The sequence below is a fragment of the Penaeus monodon genome, chromosome 7, assembly GCF_015228065.2.
Source record: "Penaeus monodon isolate SGIC_2016 chromosome 7, NSTDA_Pmon_1, whole genome shotgun sequence".
Classification (NCBI taxonomy): Eukaryota; Metazoa; Arthropoda; class Malacostraca; order Decapoda; family Penaeidae; genus Penaeus; species Penaeus monodon.
Window position 1 is genome coordinate 51,229,831 of NC_051392.1, and position 7,168 is coordinate 51,236,998.

Genomic DNA, 7,168 nt, shown 5'->3' on the forward strand with positions numbered 1-7,168 from the left:
ATAATAATAATAATAGTAATAGTAATAGTAGTAGTAGTAGTAGTAACAAAAATAAATATAATGACAGTGGTGGTAATGATGATAATAATATGTAATATGATATAATATGCTAATGCTAATGATAAATGATAATAATAATAATGTTTATAATAGAAATAATAATAGTAAAAAAAATTTATAAGAAAATTAATTAATAAAAAGTAAACGAACGATTAATTCCCCCCCCCCAAAAACCAAATTTTGAAATTTTAACACCTTTTGGATTCCCTGGGAAACAGCCCTCCTCCCCCCACCTTTTAACCCCCCCTTTCCCCACGAGCCCCCCCTTTCCCCCCCTCCACCCCTTTTCCCCAACCCAAAAACCCCCCCTTCCCTCCCCCCTTCCCCAACCCCCCCTCCCCCCCAACCCTTCCCCACACACCCCTCCCCCCCCCCACCCCCACCCCTCCTCCCCCACCCTTCCCCAACAACCCCCCTCCCCCCCCCCTTTCCCCCCCCCCCTTCTCCCCCCCCTTCCCCAACCCCAAACCCCCCTCCCCCCCACCCTTCCCCAACACACCCCTCCTCCCCCCCTTCCCCCAAACACCCCCCCCCCCCCACCCATTCCCAAAAAACCCCTCCTCCCCCCCCTTCCCCACACACCCCCTCCTCCCCCACCCTTCCCCAACACACCCCTCCCCCCCCCAACCCTCCCCAACAAACCCCCTCCTCCCCCCCCTTTCCCCCAACACACCCCTCCCCCCCACCCTTTCCCCCAACCCACCCCCTTCCCCACCCCCCCCCTTCCCCAAAACACCCATACCCCTCCCCCTCCACCCTTCCCCGAACACCCCTCCTCCCCCAAACCCCTTCCCCACACCCCCCCTCCTCCCCCCCATTCCCCAACACACCCCTCCTCCCCCCCAACCCTTCCCCAACAAACCCCTCCTCCCCCACCCATTCCCCGACACACCCCTCCTCCCCCAACCCTTCCCCAACACACCCCTCCTCCCCCACCCATTCCCCAACACACCCCTCCTCCCCCCAACCCTTCCCCAACACACACCCCTCCTCCCCCACCCTTCCCCAACACACCCCCCCTCCCCCCCCCATTCCCCAAACACACCTCCTCCCCCCCCCCTTCCCCAACCCCCCCCCTCCCCCCCCAACCCTTCCCCCAAACAACCCCCCCCCTCCCCCCCCCCTTTTCCCCAACACACCCCTCCCCCCCCCACCCTTTCCCCCAAAAACCCCCTCCCCCACCCTTCCCCAACACACCCCTCCCCCCCAAATTTCCCCCAACCCACCCCTCCCCTCCCCCACCCATTCCCCAAACACACCCCTCCTCCCCCACCCATTCCCCCAACACAAACCCCCTCCTCCCCCACCCTTCCCCCAAACCCCTCCCCCCCACCCTTTCCCCAAACCACCCCTCCCCCCCCAAACCCTTCCCCAACACCCCCTCCTCCCCCCCCACCCCCAACAAAACCCCCCCCCCCCCCCCCCATTTCCCCCAAAACACCCCTCCTCCCCCACCCATTCCCCAAACACCCCCTCCTCCCCCACCCATTCCCCCAACACCCCCTCCTCCCCCAACCCTTCCCCAACACACCCCTCCTCCCCCACCCTTCCCCAACCCCCCCCTCCTCCCCCACCCATTCCCCAAAACACACCCTCCCCCCCCACCCATTCCCCAAACACCCCCTCCCCCCCCACCCTTCCCAACCCAAAACCCCCCTCCCCCCCCAAACCCTTCCCCAACACACCCCCCCTCCCCCCCCCCTTCCCCAAACCCAAACACCCCTCCCCCCCCAACCCTTCCCACCCCCCCCTCCTCCCCCACCCTTTCCCCATAGACACCCCTCCCCCCCCACCCTTTTCCCCAACACACCCCTCCTCCCCCCCCCATTCCCCAACACCCCCCTCCCCCACCCTTCCCCAAAACACCCCCTCCTCCCCCCCCCATTCCCCAACCCCCCTCCTCCCCACCCTTCCCCAACACACCCCCCCCCCCCCCACCCATTCCCCAAAAACCCCCCTCCTCCCCCCCCCTTCCCCAAACACATCCCTCCTCCACCACCCTTCCCCAACACCCCCCTCCCCCCCCAACCCCTTTCCCCCGACCCCCCCCCTCCCCCCCCCAACCCTTCCCCAACACACCCCTCCTCCCCCCACCCATTCCCCCAAAACACACCCCTCCTCCCCCACCCCTTCCCCCGACACACCCCTCCTCCCCCAACCCTTCCCCAAACACACCCCCCTCCCCCACCCTTCCCCAACCCCCCCTCCTCCCCCCCCCTTTCCCCCAACACACCCCTCCTCCCCCACCCATTCCCCAAACACACCCCTCCTCCCCCAACCCCTTTCCCCAAACACACCCCTCCTCCCCCACCCCATTCCCCAAAAAAACACCCCCCTCCTCCCCCCCCTTTCCCCCCAAACACCCCCCCCCCCCCCAACCCCCCCCAAACCCAAAACCCCTCCTCCCTCCCCTTCCCCAACACCCCCCCTCCCCCCCACCCTTTCCCCCAAAACACACCCCTCCTCCCCCACCCTTCCCCAACACACCCCCCCTCCCCCCCCTTCCCCCACAAAACTCTCCTCCCCACCCTTTTCCCCAACCAAACCTCCTCCCCCACCCCTTTCCCCCAACCAAAACCCCCCTCCCCCCCCCTTCCCCAAACCCACCCCTCCTCCCCCACCCCTTCCCCAAACACACCCCTCCTCCACCCCCCTTCCCCAACACAACCCTCCTCCCCCCCCCCTTCCCCAAACCCAAACCCTCCTCCCCCACCCTTTCCCCCCAACCACCCCTTCTCCCCCCCCCCTTCCCCAACCCACCCCTCCCCCCCTTCCCCAAACACACCCTCCTCCCCCACCCCTTCCCCAAACACACCCCTCCCCCGAACAATGCCCCCATACTTCCCCCCTCCCCCTCCCCCCACCTCTCACATTTTCCCCTTGCATTGCCCTCGACACTCGTGGACTCGGTTTTCGTACACTTGCCTCCATGTTGCTTCTCTGTTGCATCTTGAGAGGGTCATGTTGCAGGGTTTGACTTTCAACTTTTGCATTTCTTCTTTTCTCTATGTTTAAGCTTTAAAAATGGTGTATTATAATTCTATTCTAAGTTCTGTGTATATTTCATTTTTAAAATTATTGTTGTTATAATTACTTTTGTTTTTTTTTCTTCTTTTTTTCTCCTTTTTTCATTCTCTTTAGTTTCCATTATCATTATCATTATTATAATTATCATCATCATATTATTATTATCATTATTATTGCTGTTGTCGTTGTTCTTATTCTTGTTAATACTATCACCATCATTATCACCATTAATAATAATAATAATAATAATGATAATAATAATAATAATAATAATAATAATAATAATAATAATAATAATAATAATAATAATAGTAATGATATTAATGCAGTTACTACTACTATTACTAATAATAACAACATTGATGATTATGATGATAGAGATAGTGCTAGTGCTAGTGGTAATAACAACTATGGTTATTATTATTATTATTATTGTTATTATTATTAAAAAAAAAAATGATAATAGTGATTTCTTATTGCTTTTGTTGTTTATGTCATTAGTCATTATAATGATAATTATTATTATAATAATTAATATTGTTATCATTACCATTATAATCATTATTATTATTGTCATCAGTCTCATTAATATATTTTTTTTATTTTCATTATTATTACTGTTATTATCATAATTGTCATCTCTACACCTATAATTAATTATTGTTGTTAACGATGGTTTTAAGAGGTCAACCAGATCCATTTTCTAACAGTTAGGGGATGATGATTATAATAATAATAATTATGAAGATGATGCTGACGATCCGATGACGATGATAGCAATAATGATGATATTAGGTGACGGAGACTCCTTGTCACAGGGGATGTAGCTCAAGCGGTAGAGCGCTCGCTTAGCATGTGAGAGGAACGATGTGATGTAGATCCGTGAACAGGTTTGCAGTAACGGAGACAAAACAACATAAGCCTCCCATGAAATATACTGTAATCCCAATAAACAATAAACCACTTCTAAAACCGCAAATAACGTCAAACTTCCAGCAACAACGCTCACCAAACTACAGAGACGATTTCCCCGCGCAAACGTTCGCGAGGCGCCGCGTGTGTTGGCAGCGTCGCCCACAATAGACACGGCCAACCACTTTGGTTTAGGCAGAGGGGATGTAGCTCAAGTGGTAGAGCGCTCGCTTAGCATGTGAGAGGTACGGGGATCGATACCCCGCATCTCCAAAGATAATCTTTTCTTTTTACTTTTATTTCTTGCAAGATACCCCGCATCTGCAAATGTAATCTACTCTTATTTCTTGCAAGATACCTCGCATCTGCAAATATAATATCTATTTGTCTTGCTTTTTTACCTTATAAATTTCAGCGGATATTGATGTTAGTGATGATAATAGAAATAGTAAGGGTAATCATGATATTAATTGAAGATGGATCATAATAAAAGAGCAGTGGTTATAATAGAGTAAGAATAATGGTTATGGTGAAACATTGGAAAAATGAGAAATGGTAATTAAAAAGGCATATAACATAACTTTTTTTTTGTCTCTCCCTTTCACTCCGTGCTTGCACAGTTATGATGGTGATAATGGAGATAATGGAGATGCGTGTTATCGATCCCCGTACCTCTCACATGCTAAGCGAGCGCTCTACCACTTGAGCTACATCCCCCGTGACAAGGAGTCTCCGTCTCCTAATATCATCATTATTGCTATCATCGTCATCGCATCGTCAGCATCATCTTCATAATTATTATTATTATAATTATCAACCCCCAACTGTTAGAAAATGGCTGTGGTTGACCTCTTATTATTAGTATCATCATCATCATCATCATCATCATCATCACTATCTCCCCCCTCCAACTGTTACGAAGTGGATGTGGTTGACCGTCTCTTAATACCATTATTATTACTATCATTATCATCATAATCATCTTTATCATAATCATCATTATCATTATCATCGTCATAATCATTAGCATCATCATCATTATCATTATCACTATCACATCCCCTCCAACTGTTACGAAATGGAAATGATTGACCGTGTCTGTTGAGGGCAACGCTACCAACACACGCGGCTTCCTTCAAACTTCTTCTTCTTTGCTTTATCCCATTCTTATATGGGGTCGCAATGATCATGGTTCTGGCAGATATCTTTTATGGCCGGATGCCCTTCCTTACGCCAACCCTCTGTATTTACCCGGGCTTGGGACCGGCACTGACTTGGGCTGGCTTGCCCACCCAGTGGTTAGGTAGGCAATCGAGGGTAAATTCCTTGCCCAAGGGAACAAGGAACTTCATCGTATCTAGATTCGTTTGCGCGGAAAAAAAAACGTTTCACTTTGTCGAGTTTGGTGAACGTTGCTACCTGAAGTTTCCAAATATTTGCGGTTTTTAAATAGTCTTACGTGTCTGTGGGGATTTCAGTATGTGGGTTTAGGGTTAATTGTATCAGTATTATGATTTGGTGTTTACTGTTTGTTCTTACTACGTTTTCTTATGTCAAATGAGGGTTATTGTCGACTACGAGTATTTTTATTTGTTGTAATTTACTGCATTTGCCGTCTTTTTGACTGGTTTTGCTCCTCTTCGTAGAATTTTATTAATATTATTCACGTATACATGATTCCATTACCTTATTTTTTATTTACTTTTATTTTCTTTGTCTCGCTTTTTTCTTTCTTTCTTCCTTTTTTCATTCTAAATTCTTCGTCCTTTTTTTGCCCCCCTTTTCACCCTCAATTTCTTTTCTCCATCTTGTGAAGTATATGGCTATTTACCCTTTTTAATCGTCCATGATTATATAAATCTGGGATTCTGATATTCAAAGATATTTTGTGTTTTAACTTCTTGGATTGTTCTTCAATTAAATGAAACAAAGACAAAAACACACACACACACACACACACACACACACACACACACACACACACACACACACACACACACACACACACACACACACACACACACACACACACATCAGAATAGCGCGTAACTTGTCCCAAACACACTTTCGAAATCCAGTCCTAACGCACTCGGTTTAAATCAACCAGACGTGCATGGCAATCGCAACAGTCATGCAAGCAGCAACACGCAACGAAAAAGTGAAAGGCATTATTTTTAGACTCATTTAGAGTAAAAAGGAATAATAGATGGATTATTACCATAAGGTTGTTTCCTTATGTATAAAATAAGGTAAACTGCGCCTTGATGGCTGGAGGGAGTAAAAAGGGAGGGGGGGGAGGATGGAGGGAGGTGGGGAGGGTGAGAGGTGATGAAGAGAGGAGAGACGTAAGACCGTTAATTCTCTCTTTTTCTTTCTCACTCTCCCTCTCTCCCCCATCTCTCTCTTTCTCTCTGTTTCTGTCTCTGTCTCTGTTCCTGCCTCGTGTCTTTGCGCCTCTCTCCCTCTCTCTCTTTCCCTTTCTCTTTCTCTCGCTTTCCTTATCTTTACCCATCTACCTACCTATTTCCCCATCTACTTGAATCTGTCGAATACAAAAAAAAAAAGAAAAAAAAAAAAAAAAAAAAAAAAAAAAAAAAAAAAAAAAAATCTACATAACCATTAACCGTTATTGCACATGAAAACCCCCCCCAGACCTTAACGAAATAACCAAACCTGTGACATGAATTTCAACCTTTATTAATTTTTACTTATATTTACCTATTTTTTAAGTATTTTCTTCTTCTAATTATTATTATCATTTTTTTTTTTTTACTTATCTTAGTACGCTCGTTAACCTAACCTTCACCCTCGACTTCCTGACCTCGCGACCTTTGACCAACTTGTCCCCAGTGTGACCTACTTCCTATAAGGGTGCAAGGGTGACTGGAGTCTAGAGAGTGTGTTGGAGGTTACGAGAGGCAGGGTAGGGTAGGGAAGGGTAGGGTAGGGTAGGGGAAGGGAGGGAAGGGTAGGGTAGGGTAGGGGAAGGGAGGGAAGGGTAGGGAGGGTAGGGGAGGGGAGGGGAGGGGAGGGGGGGGGAGGGGAGGAGAGTGTAGCGTAGGGTAGGGTAGGGTAGGGTAGGGTAGGGTAGGGTAGGGTAGGGTAGGGGAGAGGAGGGTAGCGTAGGGTAGGGGAGGGGAGGGGAGAGGAGAGGAGGGAAGGGTAGGGT

General features: G+C 48.8%; 1 non-coding gene across 1 annotated transcript; it reads left to right on the forward strand.

The window, feature by feature from the left end:
- The first annotated feature begins 4,199 nt into the window (after positions 1–4,199).
- On the forward strand, positions 4,200–4,272 carry Trnaa-agc. The gene has a single exon. It is a non-coding gene; the product is annotated as a tRNA-Ala (tRNA).
- The last annotated feature ends 2,896 nt before the right edge of the window (positions 4,273–7,168 follow it).